Below are 21,786 nucleotides of genomic sequence, written 5' to 3'. Positions count from 1 at the left end.
TTACCTCTGCGCCCTTCCCGCATTACCTCTGGGCCCTTCCCGCATTACCGCTGGACCCTTCCCGCATTACCTCTGGGCTCTTCCCGCATTACCTCTGGGCTCTTCCCGCATTACCTCTGGGCCCTTCCCGCATTACCGCTGGACCCTTCCCGCATTACCTCTGGGCTCTTCCCGCATTACCGCTGGACCCTTCCCGCATTACCTCTGGGCTCTTCCCGCATTACCGCTGGACCCTTCCCGCATTACCTCTGGGCTCTGCCCGCATTACCGCTGGACCCTTCCCGCATTACCTCTGGGCTCTTCCCGCATTACCTCTGGGCCCTTCCCGCATTACCTCTGGACCCTTCCCGCATTACCTCTGGGCTCTTCCCGCATTACCGCTGGACCCTTCCCGCATTACCTCTGGGCTCTTCCCGCATTACCTCTGGGCCCTTCCCGCATTACCTCTGGACCCTTCCCGCATTACCTCTGGGCTCTTCCCGCATTACCGTTGGACCCTTCCCGCATTACCTCTGGGCTCTTCCCGCATTACCGCTGGACCCTTCCCGCATTACCTCTGGGCTCTTCCCACATTACCTCTGGGCTCTTCCCACATTACCTCTGGACCCTTCCCGCATTACCTCTGGACCCTTCCCGCATTACCGCTGGACCCTTCCCGCATTACCTCTGGACCCTTCCCGCACTACCTCTGCGCCCTTCTCGCATTACCTCTGGGCTCTTCCCGCATTACCTCTGGGCTCTTCTCGCATTACCTCTGGGCTCTTCCCGCATTACCTCTGGACCCTTCCCGCATTACCTCTGGACCCTTCCCGCACTACCTCTGTGCCCTTCTCGCATTACCTCTGGGCTCTTCCCGCATTACCTCTGGACCCTTCCCGCATTACCTCTGGGCTCTTCCCGCATTACCTCAGGACCCTTCCCGCATTACCTCTGGACCCTTCCCGCATTACCTCTGGGCTCTTCCCGCATTACCTCTGGACCCTTCCCGCATTACCTCTGGACCCTTCCCGCATTACCTCTGGACCCTTCCCGCATTACCTCTGGGCTCTTCCCGCATTACCTCTGGACCCTTCCCGCATTACCTCTGGGCTCTTCCCGCATTACCTCTGGATCCTTCCCGCATTACCTCTGGACCCTTCCCGCATTACCTCTGGGCTCTTCCCGCATTACCGCTGGACCCTTCCCGCATTACCTCTGGACCCTTCCCGCACTACCTCTGCGCCCTTCTCGCATTACCTCTGGGCTCTTCCCGCATTACCTCTGGGCTCTTCCCGCATTACCTCTGGGCTCTTCTCGCATTACCTCTGGACCCTTCCCGCATTACCTCTGGGCTCTTCCCGCATTACCTCTGGGCTCTTCCCGCATTACCTCTGGGCTCTTCCCGCATTACCTCTGGACCCTTCCCGCATTACCTCTGGGCTCTTCCCGCATTACCTCAGGACCCTTCCCGCATTACCTCAGGACCCTTCCCGCATTACCTCAGGACCCTTCCCGCATTACCTCTGGACCCTTCCCGCATTACCTCTGGACCCTTCCCGCATTACCTCTGGACCCTTCCCGCATTACCTCTGGGCTCTTCCCGCATTACCTCTGCGCCCTTCTCGCATTACCTCTGGGCTCTTCCCGCATTACCTCTGGGCTCTTCCCGCATTACCTCTGGGCTCTTCTCGCATTACCTCTGGACCCTTCCCGCATTACCTCTGGACCCTTCCCGCATTACCTCTGGACCCTTCCCGCATTACCTCTGGACCCTTCCCGCATTACCTCTGGGCTCTTCCCGCATTACCTCAGGACCCTTCCCGCATTACCTCTGGACCCTTCCCGCATTACCTCTGGGCTCTTCCCGCATTACCTCTGGACCCTTCCCGCATTACCTCTGGACCCTTCCCGCATTACCTCTGGACCCTTCCCGCATTACCTCTGGGCTCTTCCCGCATTACCTCTGGACCCTTCCCGCATTACCTCTGCGCCCTTCTCGCATGTACAATAGACTCTGGAGGCGGAGTCTCAGGGAAATCTATGTCCGGCCCATAGATCTTAACAGCTCATTTACATCTAAGAAAAATTTGCACTTCTCTGGAATAAGACATCGGATCGCAGATATCAAGGTGTTTTATTCATCTTCCTATGACCCACATTCCCGCATAGACGGTTCAGGGGGACGATCACTGACAGATTCCCTTTTATTCTGACAACGTTTACAGCTGGAAAAATCCCCCAAGAACTGAGAGGTTTAGAAGTGAATACACTGATCTGACTGTCAGGGGAAGAACACTGCGAAGCACAGGTGCAGCACAGGAGAAGACCTGCAGATGGGAGGTTTTTAATAAGAGCCAGTCTCCACCCCACAGAGACCTCACGGCCCTGGTGACAGGAGGGTATCTATTTACACAAATCTTTGGCATTTCTTATATACTTTGAGCCATTTTGCCATTATGTGACTATATTAATGTACACGTTGATTTCCTGGGACGTGGAGCCTGTGATGGTGTCGGTGGTGGTCCGGGGACTGGACCAGGAGCTCCAGGTATGTATTAATATGTGTCGACATTGCACTCCCCTAGGGATCTGCAGGTCGGGGACGTTGTCACTAGTCAGGTGCACTGATTTATAATCAGGACCCCCTATTCTAGAGCCACCTACCTGCTCCCGGACCCCTCACCTGGTAGCTGTCCAGCTCTGCTGTGCGGTGAGGTCAGACTGTCCTATCTGGTGTAGAGGGGGCTGTAAGTGACGGGGGGGCAGAGTATGTACGTGTGCCCCGGCCTCAAATTACAGCACGCGGGAAACATTATACCCCATATTCCCCGGCGACAGCTGCTGTGTGTAGTGAGCCCCCTCTATAGGAGAGCGCAAGTGACATAAACAGGGGGATAACATACGAAAAATGGGAGCGTGGACATCATAACTCACAGCTGTAAAATACGAGAGAACACTTACAAAGGACATCAGTCTAACGAGACCTCTGTAAGAGAGCGCCGGACTCTACTAAGGAATGGAGAGAGCCAGACGCAGAACAGTTAGACAAGTGTGAGAGTCACAAGAGAAAGAGACGGGGTCAGGGTCACAAGTCCAGGAGGAAGAGCCAGGGTCAGGGTCACAAGTCCAGGAGGAAGAGCCAGGGTCAGGGTCACAAGTCCAGGAGGAAAAGCCAGGGTCAGGGTCACAAGTCCAGGAGGAAGAGCCAGGGTCAGGGTCACAAGTCCAGGAGGAAGAACCAGGGTCAGGGTCACAAGTCCAGGAGGAAGAACCAGGGTCAGTGTCACAAGTCCAGGAGGAAAGCCAGGGTCAGTATCACAAGTGCAGGAGAAGAGACAGGGTCAGAGTCACAAGTCCTGGAGAAAGAGCCAGGGTCAGGGTCACAAGTCCAGGAGGAAAAGCCAGGGTTAGGGTCACAAGTCCAGGAGGAAGAGCCAGGGTCACAAGTCCAGGAGGAAGAGCCAGGGTCAGGGTCACAAGTCCAGGAGAAAGAGCCAGGATCAGGGTCACAAGTCCAGGAGGAAACTCAGAGTCAGGGTCACAAGTCCAGGAGGAAGAGCCAGGGTCAGGGTCACAAGCCCAGGAGGAAGAGCCAGGGTCAGTATCACAAGTCCAGGAGGAAACTCAGGGTCAGGGTCACAAGTCCAGGAGGAAGAGCCATGGTCAGAGTCACAAGTCCTGGAGAAAGAGCCAGGGTCAGGGTCACAAGTCCAGGAGGAAGAGCCAGGGTCAGGGTCACAAGTCCAGGAGGAAGAGCCAGAGTCAGGGTCACAAGTCCAGGAGAAAGAGCCAGGGTCAGGGTCACAAGTCTGGAGGAAGAGCCAGGGTCAGGGTCACAAGTCCAGGAGAAAGAGCCAGGATCAGGGTCACAAGTCCAGGAGGAAACTCAGAGTCAGGGTCACAAGTCCAGGAGGAAGAGCCACGGTCAGAGTCACAAGTCCTGGAGAAAGAGCCAGGGTCAGGGTCACAAGTCCAGGAGGAAAAGCCAGGGTCAGGGTCACAAGTCCAGGAGAAAGAGCCAGGGTCAGTATCACAAGTCCAGGAGGAAGAGCCAGGGTTAGAGTCACAAGTCCAGGAGAAAAAGCCAGGGTTAGAGTCACAAGTCAAGGAGAAAGAGCCAGGGTTAGAGTCACAAGTCCAGGAGAAAAAGCCAGGGTTAGAGTCACAAGTCCAGGAGGAAGAACCAGGGTCAGTGTCACAAGTCCAGGAGGAAAGCCAGGGTCAGTATCACAAGTGCAGGAGAAGAGACAGGGTCAGGGTCACAAGTCCAGGAGAAAGAGCCAGGGTCACGGTCACAAGTCCAGGATGAAGAGCCAGGGTCAGAGTCACAAGTCCTGGAGAAAGAGCCAGGGTCAGGGTCACAAGTCCAGGAGGAAAAGCCAGGGTCAGGGTCACAAGTCCAGGAGGAAGAGCCAGGGTCAGGGTCACAAGTCCAGGAGGAAGAGCCACGGTCAGAGTCACAAGTCCTGGAGAAAGAGCCAGTGTCAGGGTCACAAGTCCAGGAGGAAGAGCCAGGGTCAGGGTCACAAGTCCAGGAGGAAGAGCCAGGGTCAGTATCACAAGTCCAGGAGGAAGAGCCAGGGTCAAGGTCACAAGTCCAGGAGAAACAGCCAAGGTCAGGGTCACAAGTCCAGGAGGAAGAGCCAAGGTCAGGGTCACAGGTCCAGGAGAAAGAGCCAGGGTCAGTATCACAAGTCCAGGAGGAAGAGCCAGGGTCAGGGTCACAAGTCCAGGAGAAAGAGCCAGGGTCAGGGTCACAAGTCCAGAAGGAAGAGCCAGGGTCAGGGTCACAAGTCCAGAAGGAAGAGCCACTGTCAGGGTCACAAGTCCAGGAGGAAAGCCAGGGTCAGGGTCACAAGTCCAGGGAGAAAGCCAGGGTCAGTGTCCCAAGTCCAGGAGGAAGAGCCAGGATCAGGGTCACAAGTCCAGGAGGAAGAGCCAGGGTCAGTATTACAAGTCCAGGAGGAAAGCCAGGGTCAGGGTCACAAGTCCAGGAGAAACAGCCAAGGTCAGGGTCACAAGTCCAGGAGGAAGAGCCAGGGTCAGGGTCATAAGTCCAGGAGGAAGAGCCAGGGTCAGGGTTACAAGTCCAGGAGGAAGAGCCAGGGTCAGGGTCACAAGTCCAGGAAGAAGAGCCAGGGTCAGGGTCATAAGTCCAGGAGGAAGAGCCAGGGTCAGGGTTACAAGTCCAGGAGGAAAAGACAAGGTCAGAGTCACAAGTCCAGGAGGAAGAGCCAGGGTAAGTATCACAAGTCCAGGAGGAAGAGCCAGGGTCAGGGTCATAAGTCCAGGAGGAAGAGCCAGGGTCAAGGTCACAAGTCCAGGAGAAACAGCCAAGGTCAGGGTCACAAGTCCAGGAGGAAAAGACAAGGTCAGAGTCACAAGTCCAGGAGGAAGAGCCAGGGTCAGGGTTACAAGTCCAGGAGAAAGAGCCAGGGTCAGGGTTACAAGTCCAGGAGGAAGAGCCAGGGTCAGGGTCACAAGTCCAGGAGAAAGAGCCAGGGTCAGGGTTACAAGTCCAGGAGGAAGAGCCAGGGTCAGGGTCACAAGTCCAGGAGGAAGAGCCAGGGTTAAGGTCACAAGTCCAGGAGCAAAAGCAAAGGGTCAGTGTGAAGACCCAGGATCTTCCGTGGGTGTAACACTACTCAGACAACACAGGGTGAGGGTAAAACAGTGCGGCAATACTTTATTGAACCACCAAATGGACAATAAAACACATAAAACAGTCCCAGCAAATACCCAAGATGTTACAACATTACACAGTCTCACCCTTTCCCTGGCCAGATGGGAATAGAGCAACTGCAACTTTGGGACTTCTAGGGCCAACTACCTCAACCAGTGGCCCCCCGCTTGTGGCGGGCCCCCACAGAGAGGAGGTAGCAGCAAACTTAGGAAGCTAGCAGTCCATTGAGGTACAAGGCCAGTAGACTTGAGGGTCCCACCCTGGCCGTTTCTATGGAGCCAGATGATCGGCTGGTCCCAATCTGGCTTCTCTGAAGGTTTACATGGGTTCCAGGCAACCAGAGGGTCCCACTTGGCTACCCCAAACAACATATCCATGGGGCCAGGTGACTTCATTGTCCCAACCTGGTCTCCCAAAACGTATCCATGGGTTATCTGATGGTCAATGGAGCAGATCCATATCCTTCCAGTCAGGGCCATATATCCTTAGGCTGGAAACATGTAGAATTCAAATCTGTGTCCTGAAGAGTCGGACTGATCTTTGATTCTCTCTTACAATTCTGACTGCTGCAGAGGCATATGTCTATTAAATAGTTACAGTTGTCCTTTCAAATACACATCCAAAGGGCAATGATTAGGTAGGATATTGTTCAACAAGCCAAGGTCTCATTGTTTGTGCATTTAATCAATTAACATAGTTGGGATAGCAGGGGGCTCTGGTAAATCAACATCTAGCTGGCTTTACTGCAATAGGTAATTAGCATATTAACAAACATTATTGAATTCTGGACAAAGAGAAGTCAACATTAAGGTTTATACACATAATAGTATGTCCTTTTTGAGCAGCCACAGAAATACACATACATTCACGAGTCAACACAAACACAATAGTGTATTTCTCTTGGCTTAACAAATCTAGACATCTGGCTGATTAAGATAAGAAGCTGTTTCGTCACAGTCAGGGTCACAAGTCCAGAAGGAAGAGCCACTGTCAGGGTCACAAGTCCAGGAGGAAAGCCAGGGTCAGGGTCACAAGTACAGGAGGAAGAGCCAAGGTCAAAATCAGAAGACCATAAAGAAGAGCCCAGGGTGAGGGTCACAAGGCCAGGAGAAATAATCCAGGGTCGGGGTCATAAGTCCAAGAGGAAGAGCCAAGGTCAGGGTCACAAGTTCAGGTTGAAGAGTCCAGGTTCAAGGTCCAAAACTCAGGGTCAGGGTCACATATTTAGGAAGAAGAGCCAGTGCCAAGGTCACAAGTCAAGGAGGAAGAACCAAATCCAGGAGAAAGAGCCAAGGTCACAATTCCAGGAGGAAAAGCCAGAGCCAAGGTTACAAACTCAAGAAAAAAAGAGATCAGGGTCAAGTTCACAAGTCCAGGAGAAAGAGCCTAGGGTCCAAGATGAAGAACTCAGGGTTAGAGTCACCTGCCCAAGACTAAAATCCTAGGGTCAGGTTCATAAGTCTAGGAGAAAGAGCCCATGTCGGGGTCACAAGCCCAGGATGAAGAGCCCAGGGTCAAAATCATAAGCCTGGTATGTAGATCCCAGGGTCAAAGTAACAATTCCAGGATGAAGAGCACAGGGTCAGGGTTACAAGTCCAAGAGGAAGTGTCTATAGTCAGGGTCACAAATCCAGTATGAAGAGCCCAGGGCAAGGGTCACAACTCCAGGAGAAAGAGTCGTGGTTAAGGGTCAAATGCTCAGGATGAAGAAAAGAGGGTCAGGATCACAAGTCTAGTATGAATAGCCCAGGGTCAGGGTCACATATCCAGTATTAAGAGCCAAGGGTCAGGGTCACAAGTCCATGTAGAAAAGTCAGGGTCACAAGCCCAAGATGAAGAGCATAGAGTCAGAAGTCCATGATGAAGAGCCCAGGCTCAGGGTCACAATTCCAGGACAAAGAGTCTAAGGTAAGGTTACAAATATAGTATGAATAGCCCAGAGTCAGGGTCACAAGTCAACGATGAAGAGCTCGGGCCACAGTCACAAACCTAAGACAGAGGGCCCAAGGTCTGGTTCAGAAGTCCAGGAAAAAGAGCCCAGGGTCAGTCTCACAAACCCAAAATTAAGAGCCCAGGGTCAGTCTCACAAACCCAAAATTAAGAGCCCAGGGTCAGTCTCACAAACACAAAATTAAGAGCCCAGGGTCAGTCTCACAAACCCAAAATTAAGAGCCCAGGGTCAGTCTCACAAACCCAAAATTAAGAGCCCAGGGTCAGTCTCACAAACCCAAAATTAAGAGCCCAGGGTCAGTCTCACAAACCCAAAATTAAGAGCCCAGGGTCAGTCTCACAAACCCAAAATTAAGAGCCATGGGTCAGTCTCACAAACCCAAAATTAAGAGCCCAGGGTCAGTCTCACAAACCCAAAATTAAGAGCCCAGGGTCAGTCTCACAAACCCAAAATTAAGAGCCATGGGTCAGTCTCACAAACCCAAAATTAAGAGCCCAGGGTCAGTCTCACAAACCCAAAATTAAGAGCCATGGGTCAGTCTCACAAACCCAAAATTAAGAGCCCAGGGTCAGTCTCACAAACCCAAAATTAAGAGCCCAGGGTCAGTCTCACAAACCCAAAATTAAGAGCCCAGGGTCAGTCTCACAAACCCAAAATTAAGAGCCATGGGTCAGTCTCACAAACCCAAAATTAAGAGCCATGGGTCAGGTTTACAATTCCAGGAAAAAAAGACAATGTTAGGATCATAAGCCCACGATGCCAAGCCCAGGGTCAGAATCATAAGCCCATGATGCCAAGCCCAGGGTCAGAATCATAAGCCCATGATGCCAAGCCCAGGGTCAGAATCATAAGCCCATGATGCCAAGCCCAGGGTCAGGGTCACGAGTTGGTCCAATTTCCTTGACAGATTCCAGTTCCACCAACTCAAAGGTGAACAAGAAGCCTCTTATAGGAAACTTGGAGGCGACAGCCATTTGTTGTTGCCATGGCGAGATGCGGTCACCAGTCCTGTTTCTTAATCAGCTGAGTCCAGGCTGTGAATCCACTGCCGGTACAGCAAAACAAAGTTCAAGCCTTGGTACAAGGTGTGGGAGTTTTGGGGTTAATTTGGCCTTACCCAAGACAAATCCGCAATATACTTGGCTTCTGAGGTCTTCAGATAAGCTACTGTGGATGTGTCCTCTGTAGTTGAATCAGAGATTATGTGTAGGGTTGAGCGAGTATGTTCTGTCCGAGTATGCTCGGCCGAGCTCCGAGTATTTCCAGCTGCTCGGTGATAGGGTTGAATCGCTCCCGTGTGCATGATTTGTGACTGTTTGACAGCTTTATTACATGGGAGGAATGTGTAAGAAATAGACATCACATGTAATGAAACTGTCAGTCACAAATCATGGGAGCGATTCAACCTTATCACCGAGCAGCTGGAAATACTCGGAGCTCGGCCCGAGCATACTCGGCGAAAGGGTTAATAGAACATACTCGCTCAACACTAGTAATGACACTCGGCTCCAGCTCTGCTGCGAGCGTGAGCTGAGTGTCCGTGCTCTGTGAGCCGAGTGTCCGTTCTCTGTGAGCCGAGTGTCCTTGCTCTGTGAGCCGAGTGTCCGTGCTCTGTGAGCCGAGTGTCAGTGCTCTGTGAGCCGAGTGTCCGTGCTCTGTGAGCCGAGTGTCAGTGCTCTGTGAGCCGAGTGTCCGTGCTCTGTGAGCCGAGAGTCCGTGCCCTGTGAGCCGAGTGTCCGTGCTCTGTGAGCCGAGTATCCGTGCTCTGTGAGCCGAGTGTCCGTGCCCTGTGAGCCGAGTGTCAGTGCTCTGTGAGCCGAGTGTCCGTGCTCTGTGAGCCGAGTGTCCGTGCTCTGTGAGCCGAGTGTCCGTGCCCTGTGAGCCGAGTGTCAGTGCTCTGTGAGCCGAGTGTCCGTGCTCTGTAAGCCGAGTGTCAGTGCTCTGTGAGCCAAGTGTCCGTGCTCTGTGAGCCGAGTGTCCGTGCTCTGTGAGCCGAGTGTCCGTGCTCTGCTGCGAGTGTCCGTGCTCTGTGAGCCGAGTATCAGTGCTCTGTGAGCCGAGTATCAGTGCTCTGTGAGCCGAGTGTCAGTGCTCTGTGAGCCGAGTGTCCGTGCTCTGTAAGCCGAGTGTCAGTGCTCTGTGAGCCGAGTGTCCGTGCCCTGTGAGCCGAGTGTCAGTGCTCTGTGAGCCGAGTGTCCGTGCTCTGTGAGCCGAGTGTCCGTGCTCTGTGAGCCGAGTGTCCGTGCCCTGTGAGCCGAGTGTCAGTGCTCTGTGAGCCGAGTGTCCGTGCTCTGTAAGCCGAGTGTCAGTGCTCTGTGAGCCGAGTGTCCGTGCTCTGTGAGCCGAGTGTCCGTGCTCTGTGAGCCGAGTGTCCGTGCTCTGCTGCGAGTGTCCGTGCTCTGTGAGCCGAGTATCAGTGCTCTGTGAGCCGAGTATCAGTGCTCTGTGAGCCGAGTGTCAGTGCTCTGTGAGCCGAGTGTCCGTGCTCTGTAAGCCGAGTGTCAGTGCTCTGTGAGCCGAGTGTCCGTGCTCTGTGAGCCGAGTGTCCGTGCTCTGTGAGCCGAGTGTCAGTGCTCTGTGAGCCGAGTGTCCGTGCTCTGTGAGCCGAGTGTCCGTGCTCTGTGAGCCGAGTGTCAGTGCTCTGTGAGCCGAGTGTCCGTGCTCTGTAAGCCGAGTGTCAGTGCTCTGTGAGCCGAGTATCAGTGCTCTGTGAGCCGAGTGTCCGTGCCCTGTGAGCCGAGTGTCCGTGCTCTGTGAGCCGAGTGTCCGTGCTCTGTGAGCCGAGTGTCCGTGCCCTGTGAGCCGAGTGTCAGTGCTCTGTGAGCCGAGTGTCCGTGCTCTGTGAGCCGAGTGTCCGTGCTCTGTGAGCCGAGTGTCCGTGCTCTGTGAGCCGAGTGTCCTTGCTCTGTGAGCCGAGTGTCCGCAATCGCAGCATGAGAAAATAACCGCATATCTCCCATAGAGGCCAGGTAGCTGAGGCCGGGTCGCTGAGGCCGGGTAGCTGAGGCCGGGTCACTGAGGCCGGGTAGGTGAGGCCGGGTAGCTGAGGCCGGGTCACTGAGGCCGGGTAGGTGAGGCCGGGTAGGTGAGGCCGGGTAGCTGAGGCCGGGTCACTGAGGCCGGGTAGGTGAGGCCGGGTAGCTGAGGCCGGGTAGCTGAGGCCGGGTCACTGAGGCCGGGTAGGTGAGGGCGGAAAGGAAGCTGAGGCCGGGTAGGTGAGGCCAGGAAGGAAGCTGAGACCGGGTCGCTGAGGCCGGGTAGGTGAGGCCGGGTCGCTGAGGCCGGGTAGGTGAGGCCGGGAAGGAAGCTGAGGCCGGGTCGCTGAGGCCGGGTCGCTGAGGGCAGGTAGGTGAGGCTGGGTAGGTGAGGCCGGGAAGGAAGCTGAGGCCAGGTAGGTGAGGCCAGGTCACTGAGGCCGGGTAGGTGAGGCCGGGAAGGAAGCTGAGGCCGGGTCGCTGAGGCCGGGAAGGAAGCTGAGGCCGGGAAGGAAGCTGAGGCCGGGTCGCTGAGGCCGGGTAGGTGAGGCCGGGAAGGAAGCTGAGGCCGGGTCGCTGAGGCCGGGTAGGTGCGAGTCTTCCGTGGACAGCTGGAGCTCTAGGAGGTCATTGACCTCTTGGTATTTTGTCCTTACTGAATAATTTTGCAAATTGTCTCTTCAGAGATGAAGACTAGAACTCTAGCGCCACCTACAGGAAGTAGCAATCCTAAAAGTCAATAGTGATCCTTTAACGAGCCTGATCACATCACTTAGGATATAAGCCTTTTAAAAAGCTACCTGATCAGCAGATCCCGCTCTGTGGATTGTGGACGGGCCACCTGATCAGCAGATCCCGCTCTGTGGATTGTGGACGGGCCACCTGATCAGCAGATCCCGCTCTGTGGATTGTGGACGGGCCACCTGATCAGCAGATCCCGCTCTGTGGATTGTGGACGGGCCACCTGATCAGCAGATCCCGCTCTGTGGATTGTGGACGGGCCACCTGATCAGAAGATTCCGCTCTGTGGATTGTGGACGGGCCACCTGATCAGCAGATCCCGCTCTGTGGATTGTGGACGGGCCACCTGATCAGCAGATCCCGCTCTGTGGATTGTGGACGGGCCACCTGATCAGCAGATCCCGCTCTGTGGATTGTGGACGGGCCACCTGATCAGCAGATCCCGCTCTGTGGATTGTGAACGGGCCACCTGATCAGCAGATCCCGCTCTGTGGATTGTGGACGGGCCACCTGATCAGCAGATCCCGCTCTGTGGATTGTGGACGGGCCACCTGATCAGCAGATCCCGCTCTGTGGATTGTGGACGGGCCACCTGATCAGCAGATCCCGCTCTGTGGATTGTGGACGGGCCACCTGATCAGCAGATCCCGCTCTGTGGATTGTGGACGGGCCACCTGATCAGCAGATCCCGCTCTGTGGATTGTGGACGGGCCACCTGATCAGCAGATCCCACTCTGTGGATTGTGGACCGGCCACCTGATCAGCAGATCCCACTCTGTGGATTGTGGACCGGCCACCTGATCAGCAGATCCCGCTCTGTGGATTGGATTGTGGACCGGCCACCTGATCAGCAGATCCCGCTCTGTGGATTGTGGACCGGCCACCTGATCAGCAGATCCCGCTCTGTGGATTGTGGCCCGGCCACCTGATCAGAAGATCCCGCTCTGTGGATTGTGGCCCGTCACCTGATCAGCAGATCCCGCTCTGTGGATTGTGGCCCGGCCACCTGATCAGCAAATCCCGCTCTGTGGATTGTGGACCGGCCACCTGATCAGCAGATCCCGCTCTGTGGATTGTGGACCGGCCACCTGATCAGCAGATCCCGCTCTGTGGATTGTGGTCTGGGCCACGTCCGGCCACTATGGGGGATGGACGGTGGAGGGTCCGGCCACTATGGGGGATGGACGATGGAGGGTCCGGCCACTATGGGGGATGGACGGTGGAGGGTCCAGTCACTATGGGAGATGGACAGTGGAGGGTCCAGTCACTATGGGGAATGGACGGTGGAGGGTCCGGCCACTATAGGGGATGGACGGTGGAGGGTCCAGTCACTATGGAGGATGGACAGTGGAGGGTCCAGTCACTATGGGGGATGGACGATGGAGGGTCCGGCCACTATAGGGGATGGACGGTGGAGGGTCCGGCCAGTATGGGGGGATGGACGGTGGAGGGTCCGGCCAGTATGGGGGATGGACGGTGGAGGGACGGGCCACTATAGGGGATGGACGGTGAAGGGTCAGGCCACTATGGGGGATGGACGGTGGAGGGTCCGGCTACTATGGGGGATGGACGATGGAGGGTCCGGCCACTATGGGGGATGGACAGTGGAGGGTCCAGTCACTATGGGGGATGGACGGTGGAGGGTCCGGCCAGTATGGGGGATGGACGGTGGAGGGTCCGGCCACTATAGGGGATGGACGGTGGAGGGTCCGGCCACTATGGGGGATGGACGATGGAGGGTCGGGCCACTATGGGGGATGGACGGTGGAGGGTCGGGCCACTATGGGGGATGGACGGTGGAGGGTCGGGCCACTATGGGGGATGGATGGTGGAGGGTCGGGCCACTATGGGGGATGGACGGTGGAGGGTCGGGCCACTATGGGGGATGGACGGTGGAGGGTCGGGCCACTATGGGGGATGGACGGTGGAGGGTCCGGCCTCTATGGGGGATGGACGATGGAGGGTCTGGCCTCTATGGGGGATGGACGGTGGAGGGTCGGGCCACTATGGGGGATGGACGGTGGAGGGTCCGGCCTCTATGGGGGATGGACGATGGAGGGTCTGGCCTCTATGGGGGATGGACGGTGGAGGGTCGGGCCACTATGGGGGATGGACGATGGAGGGTCGGGCCACTATGGGGGATGGACGGTGGAGGGTCGGGCCACTATGGGGGATGGACGGTGGAGGGTCGGGCCACTATGGGGGATGGACGGTGGAGGGTCCGGCCTCTATGGGGGATGGACGATGGAGGGTCTGGCCTCTATGGGGGATGGACGGTGGAGGGTCGGGCCACTATGGGGGATGGACGGTGGAGGGTCCGGCCTCTATGGGGGATGGACGATGGAGGGTCTGGCCTCTATGGGGGATGGACGATGGAGGGTCCGGCCACTGTGGGGGATGGACGGTGGAGGGTCCGGCCACTATGGGGGATGGACGGTGGAGGGTCCGGCCTCTATGGGGGATGGACGATGGAGGGTCTGGCCTCTATGGGGGATGGACGGTGGAGGGTCGGGCCACTATGGGGGATGGACGGTGGAGGGTCCGGCCTCTATGGGGGATGGACGATGGAGGGTCTGGCCTCTATGGGGGATGGACGGTGGAGGGTCCGGCCACTGTGGGGGATGGACGGTGGAGGGTCCGGCCACTATGGGGGATGGACGGTGGAGGGTCCGGCCACTATGGGGCTGCAGGTCACTAAATGGAGATGTGAATTGGTCAGAATTAGTAGAGTCCTCAATGCTGAGAAATTGCGGAGACACTTCTCCATCAAGACCATCAGGAGGCGTCTGATCAGCCCCAGACAACAACCCCCAACATCCAACCAATCTATATATATAATTGTCTTATCCCGTCTGTCTGTCTCTCTTTCTGTCTGTCTGTCCTGTAAATCCCGCGTCGCTCATTGGTCCGGCAGCGGCCAATCAGCGCCGCGGGATTTCTGAAAAAATATGGCGGCCGTTAGCGGCTCATCTTCGGGATGGAGCTCAGCGGCGATGCAGCCGGGAGATGACTGGCGCGAGGCGCTCATCTCCCGGCCTGTACCAGCAGAAGGATCTCGACCGCCGGACCCATCTGTGGGACGGAGATGCAGCCGGGAGATGAGCGGTGCGAGGCGCTCATCTCCCGGCCGGTAGCAGCGGAAGGACCCCGACCGCCGGCGCCGCTGACCTCCATGCGGAAGGGAGGACAGGGGAGCGGCGCTGCGGGTCGGGATACTTCTGCTGCGAGCGCCCGCTCATGTCCCGGGTTCTCGCAGCGGAAGGACCCGCACAGGCAGCGCCGCTCCCCGGTCCTCACCAAGACGATTCGATGATTGGTCGCGATCTTCGGACCCGACCAATCACTGATCTTACCGCAAAAGTTAAACACCGCTGTGCTGATTGGTCGCGGCCAGCGTCGGCGACCAATCACCAATTTTGGCGCCACATTTAAATAGCGTCCGCGACCAATCAGCACAGCGGTGTTTAAAGGTGGAGCCAAGATCAGTGATTGGTCGGGCCGATATTTTAATTTGGCGCCCAAATCGGTGATTGGTCGCGGGCAGCGTCCGCGACCAATCAGCACAGTAGTGTTTAACTTTTGCGGCAAGATCAGTGATTGGTCGTGGGCCAAGACCGCAACCAATCACCGATTTGTGCGGCACATTTAAATAGCGGCTGCGACCAATTGGATGTCAGCGCCGCTCCCCGGTCCTCCCTTCACACCCTAGCCACATGGATGTCAGCACCGCTCCCCGGTCCTCCCTTCACACCCTAGGCGCATGGATGTCAGCGGCGCTGCCTGTGCGGATACTTCCGCTCCGAGAAGCCGGGACATGAGCGGGCGCTCGCAGGAGAAGCATCCCGACCAGCAGCGCCGCTCCCCGGTCCTCCCTTCACACCCTAGCCGCTGATGTCCCCACAGTATCCGCATCGTGTTACTTAGGTCCGGACATTTGTGTTAAAAATCGCTGATTGGTCGCTGGCACTGCCCGCGACCAATCACCAATTTGGCCGCCACATTTAAATATCGTCCGCGACCAATCACCAATCTTGGCGCCACATTTAAACACCGCTGTGCTGATTGGTTGCGGACGCTATTTAAATGTGGCGCCAAGATCGGTGATTGGTCGCGGACGATATTTAAATGTGGCGCCAAGATCGGTGATTGGTCGCGGTCTTGGCCCGTGACCATTCACTGATCTTGCCACAAAAGTTAAACACTACTGTGCTGATTGGTTGCGGACGCTGCCCGTGACCAATCACCGATATGGGCGCCACATTTAAATAGCGGCCGCGACCAATCAGCAAGATTGGCGCCAAATTTAAACAACGCTCTGCTGATTGGTCGCGGCTGCCAGCCCAGCCCCGACCAATCAGCAATTTTGGTGCCAAATTTAAACCATGTTCTGCTGATTAGTTGCGACCGCCGGCCGTGATCAATCTGCGATATAGTCGCCAAATTTTAACACCGCTTTGCTGATTGTGCCCGGTCGGCCGCATACATACTCTAGAATACCCGATGCGTTAGAATAGGGCCACCATCTAGTGTCACTAATAACGAGGAGTCCTGGAGGTGATGATCCGGAGCCCTGATCTCTCATCATCCCGTGTGTCTGAGATCACAGGAAGAGACAGAAGGATCCGCACAAGCCCCCTGATGATGGATGGGACAGGGGGTCACCAGATACTGAAGATGGAGGTGACGGGCGGTCACAAGATACTGATGATGGAGGGGACAGGGGGTCACCAGATACTGAAGATGGAGGTGACGGGCGGTCACAAGATACTGATGATGGAGGTGACGGGCAGTCACCAGATACTGATGATGGAGGGGACAGGGGGTCACCAGATACTGAAGATGGAGGTGACGGGCGGTCACCAGATACTGATGATGGAGGGGACGGGCGGTCACCAGATACTGATGATGGAGGTGACGGGCGGTCACCAGATACTGATGATGGAGGTGACGGGCAGTCACCAGATACTGATGATGGAGGTGACGGGCGGTCACCAGATACTGATGATGGAGGTGACGGGCGGTCACAAGATACTGAAGATGGAGGTGACGGGCGGTCACCAGATACTGATGATGGAGGTGACGGGCGGTCACCAGATACTGATGATGGAGGAGACGGGCAGTCACCAGATACTAATGATGGAGGTGACGGGCGGTCACCAGATACTGATGATGGAGGTGACGGGCAGTCAAAAGATACTGATGATGGAGAGGACGGGCAGTCACCAGATACTGATGATGGAGGTGACGGGCGGTCACCAGATACTGATGATGGAGGTGACGGGCGGTCACAAGATACTGATGATGGAGGTGACGGGCGGTCACCAGATACTGATGATGGAGAGGACGGGCAGTCACCAGATACTGATGATGGAGAGGACGGGCAGTCACCAGATACTGATGATGGAGGTGACGGGCGGTCACCAGATACTGATGATGGAGGTGACGGGCGGTCACAAGATACTGATGATGGAGGGGACAGGGGGTCACCAGATACTGATGATGGAGGTGACGGGCGGTCACAAGATACTGATGATGGAGGTGACGGGCGGTCACCAGATACTGATGATGGAGGGGACAGGGGGTCACCAGATACTGAAGATGGAGGTGACGGGCGGTCACAAGATACTGATGATGGAGGTGACGGGCAGTCACCAGATACTGATGATGGAGGTGACGGGCGGTCACCAGATACTGATGATGGAGGTGACGGGCGGTCACAAGATACTGATGATGGAGGGGACAGGGGGTCACCAGATACTGAAGATGGAGGTGACGGGCGGTCACAAGATACTGATGATGGAGGGGACAGGGGGTCACCAGATACTGAAGATGGAGGTGACGGGCGGTCACAAGATACTGATGATGGAGGTGACGGGCAGTCACCAGATACTGATGATGGAGGGGACAGGGGGTCACCAGATACTGAAGATGGAGGTGACGGGCGGTCACCAGATACTGATGATGGAGGGGACGGGCGGTCACCAGATACTGATGATGGAGGTGACGGGCGGTCACCAGATACTGATGATGGAGGTGACGGGCAGTCACCAGATACTGATGATGGAGGTGACGGGCGGTCACCAGATACTGATGATGGAGGTGACGGGCGGTCACAAGATACTGAAGATGGAGGTGACGGGCGGTCACCAGATACTGATGATGGAGGTGACGGGCGGTCACCAGATACTGATGATGGAGGAGACGGGCAGTCACCAGATACTAATGATGGAGGTGACGGGCGGTCACCAGATACTGATGATGGAGGTGACGGGCAGTCACCAGATACTGATGATGGAGAGGACGGGCAGTCACCAGATACTGATGATGGAGGTGACGGGCGGTCACCAGATACTGATGATGGAGGTGACGGGCGGTCACAAGATACTGATGATGGAGGTGACGGGCGGTCACCAGATACTGATGATGGAGAGGACGGGCAGTCACCAGATACTGATGATGGAGAGGACGGGCAGTCACCAGATACTGATGATGGAGGTGACGGGCGGTCACCAGATACTGATGATGGAGGTGACGGGCGGTCACAAGATACTGATGATGGAGGGGACAGGGGGTCACCAGATACTGATGATGGAGGTGACGGGCGGTCACAAGATACTGATGATGGAGGTGACGGGCGGTCACCAGATACTGATGATGGAGGGGACAGGGGGTCACCAGATACTGAAGATGGAGGTGACGGGCGGTCACAAGATACTGATGATGGAGGTGACGGGCAGTCACCAGATACTGATGATGGAGGTGACGGGCGGTCACCAGATACTGATGATGGAGGTGACGGGCGGTCACAAGATACTGATGATGGAGGGGACAGGGGGTCACCAGATACTGAAGATGGAGGTGACGGGCGGTCACAAGATACTGATGATGGAGGGGACAGGGGGTCACCAGATACTGATGATGGAGGTGACGGGCGGTCACAAGATACTGATGATGGAGGTGACGGGCGGTCACCAGATACTGATGATGGAGGGGACAGGGGGTCACCAGATACTGAAGATGGAGGTGACGGGCGGTCACAAGATACTGATGATGGAGGTGACGGGCAGTCACCAGATACTGATGATGGAGGGGACAAGGGGTCACCAGATACTGATGATGGAGGGGACAGGGGGTCACCAGATACTGATGATGGAGGGGACAGGGGGTCACCAGATACTGATGATGGAGGGGACAGGGGGTCACCAGATACTGATGATGGAGGGGACAGGGGGTCACCAGATACTGATGATGGAGGCGACGGGCGGTCACCAAATACTGATGATGGAGGGGACGGGCAGTCACCAGATACTAATGATGGAGGTGACGGGCGGTCACCAGATACTGATGATGGAGGTGACGGGCAGTCACCAGATACTAATGATGGAGGTGACGGGCGGTCACCAGATACTAATGATGGAGGTGACGGGCGGTCACCAGATACTGATGATGGAGGTGACGGGCAGTCACCAGATACTAATGATGGAGGTGACGGGCGGTCACAAGATACTAATGATGGAGGTGACGGGCGGTCACCAGATACTGATGATGGAGGTGACAGGCGGTCACAAGATACTGAAGATGGAGGTGACGGGCGGTCACCAGATACTGATGATGGAGGTGACGGGCGGTCACCAGATACTGATGATGGAGGTGACGGGCAGTCACCAGATACTGATGATGGAGGTGACGGGCGGTCACCAGATACTGATGATGGAGGTGACGGCGGTCACCAGACACTGATGATGGAGGTGACGGGCAGTCACCAGATACTGAAGATGGAGGTGACGGGCGGTCACTAGATACTGATGATGGAGGTGACGGGCGGTCACAAGATACTGAAGATGGAGGTGACGGGCGGTCACAAGATACTGATGATGGAGGTGACGGGCGGTCACCAGATACTGATGATGGAGGTGACGGGCGGTCACAAGATACTGAAGATGGAGGTGACGGGCGGTCACCAGATACTGATGATGGAGGTGACGGGCGGTCACCAGATACTGATGATGGAGGTGACGGGCAGTCACCAGATACTGATGATGGAGGTGACGGGCGGTCACCAGATACTGATGATGGAGGTGACGGGCGGTCACAAGATACTGAAGATGGAGGTGACGGGCGGTCACCAGATACTGATGATGGAGGTGACGGGCGGTCACCAGATACTGATGATGGAGGTGACGGGCGGTCACCAGATACTGATGATGGAGGTGACGGGCGGTCACCAGATACTGAAGATGGAGGTGACGGGTGGTCACCAGATACTGATGATGGAGGGGACGGGCAGTCACCAGATACTGATGATGGAGGTGACGGGCGGTCACCAGATACTGATGATGGAGGTGACGGGCGGTCACCAGATACTGATGATGGAGGTGACGGGTGGTCACCAGATACTGATGATGGAGGGGACGGGCGGTCACCAGATACTGATGATGGAGGTGACGGGCGGTCACCAGATACTGATGATGGAGGGGACAGGGGGTCACCAGATACTGAAGATGGAGGGGACGGGCGGGCACTAGATACTGATGATGGAGGGGACGGGCAGTCACCAGATACTGATGATGGAGGTGACGGGCGGTCACCAGATACTGATGATGGAGGGGACGGGCAGTCACCAGATACTGATGATGGAGGGGACGGGCGGTCACCAGATACTGATGATGGAGGGGACAGGGGGTCACCAGATACTGATGATGGAGGCGACGGGCGGTCACCAGATACTGAAGATGGAGGGGACAGGGGGTCACCAGATACTGATGATGGAGGGGACGGGCAGTCACCAGATACTGATGATGGAGGTGACGGGCGGTCACCAGATACTGATGATGGAGGTGACGGGCGGTCACCAGATACTGATGATGGAGGGGACGGGCAGTCACCAGATACTGATGATGGAGGGGACAGGGGATCACCAGATACTGATGATGGAGGGGACGGGCGGTCAGAGATGCTGATGATTTACATTTCTCTTCATCCTTCGTATTTTGCTCATTGATAACAATCTGTTAACCCTTCTGTGTCTGGAGCTCCTGACTGTCTGCAGCGTTTAGCACACGCGGCCTGAGACTTCTGCTCTGTATGTGGCTTCTCCTCTGAGCATCATGGAGTAACCTGCTGCTCGGCCGGCCCCGTATACCCCTGCTATATACATATATACCCGCTATGGCAGTGGCCCCTGAGCTCTCGGGCCCTTACACCACTGACATGTCCGCCCCGTATTTACCTGCGCACCTTCAGATTTGCGTCTCACCCACTTTTCCAACATTTCTCTGTAACTTTGTGATCGGAGGATCCGGTGGATCTAGAGATCAGTGTGAGGGATCTGGCTGCGCTCCGAGGGGATGGAATGATGATTTGGGGTCTGATCTCTCGCGTCGTATCTACTGGTTTATGGATTTCGGGCGACCGTTGGCTGCTCAGGAGCTGGAGACGCCGCTCCCGGGGGGCTCTGTACTGAGGGGCCCCACTGCAGCACAGCGCAGACTCAGATCTCGAGCACTAATCCCCGTGAATGTGGGACCAGATGCCCCCCTAATCTGATCACTGACCCCCAGCAGTAACTCACCCCGGAGCAGCGCTCCCACCGGCTGCCATCTTCTCTCCTGCAGCCACATTCACACCAGAGAGTCACTGAGAGATGCCGAGAGCACGAGGGGGACACCGGGCGGCCATTAATGTATCCGAGACACCACGACCCTCCGGAAACACAGGGGGCCGCTCGGAAGCCCCCAACCCAGAGAGGAGCCAAAAACAATGAGAGCTGCCCGCCTGCAATGTCCCAGACAGCCACTAGATGTCAGGAGAGGACAGAGCAGACCAGGAGGAAAAGGAGCTACAGCTCAGATACAGGCTCAGCAGAGGGTATCACACAGGAGAGGATTAGATACACAGCTCAGCAGAGGGTATCACACAGGATAGGATTAGATACACGGCTCAGCAGAGGGTATCACACAGGATAGGATTAGATACATGGCTCAGCAGAGGGTATCACACTGGATAGGATTAGATACATGGCTCAGCAGACAGGATCACACAGGAGAGGATTAGATACACGGCTCAGCAGACAGTATCACACAGGATAGGATTAGATACACGGCTCAGCAGACAGTATCACACAGGATAGGATTAGATACACGGCTCAGCAGACAGTATCACACAGGATAGGATTAGATACACGGCTCAGCAGTCAGTATCACACAGGATAGGATTAGATACACGGCTCAGCAGACAGGATCACACAGGAGAGGATTAGATACACGGCTCAGCAGACAGTATCACACAGGATAGGATTAGATACACGGCTCAGCAGACAGTATCACACAGGATAGGATTAGATACACAGCTCAGCAGACAGTATCACACAGGATAGGATTAGATACACGGCTCAGCAGACAGTATCACACAGGATAGGATTAGATACACGGCTCAGCAGTCAGTATCACACATGATAG

General features: G+C 55.9%; 1 long non-coding RNA gene across 1 annotated transcript in view; it reads right to left on the bottom strand.

The window, feature by feature from the left end:
* The window catches only part of LOC141240335 (uncharacterized), a 238,992-nt gene extending 217,873 nt beyond the window's left edge, over window positions 1-21,119 (bottom strand). Inside the window, exon 1 of the long non-coding RNA XR_012305585.1 lies at window positions 20,901-21,119. This is a non-coding gene — a long non-coding RNA (uncharacterized lncRNA). The remainder of the gene's footprint in view (window positions 1-20,900) is intronic.
* Window positions 21,120-21,786: the final 667 nt, after the last annotated feature.

Source organism: Phyllobates terribilis, unplaced genomic scaffold, assembly GCF_046119375.1.
Source record: "Phyllobates terribilis strain yellow unplaced genomic scaffold, ASM4611937v1 Scaffold_840__1_contigs__length_612611, whole genome shotgun sequence".
Lineage (NCBI taxonomy): Eukaryota > Metazoa > Chordata > Amphibia > Anura > Dendrobatidae > Phyllobates > Phyllobates terribilis.
Note: the sequence above shows the minus strand (reverse complement) of the source record. Positions and strands in the feature narration are given on the sequence as shown.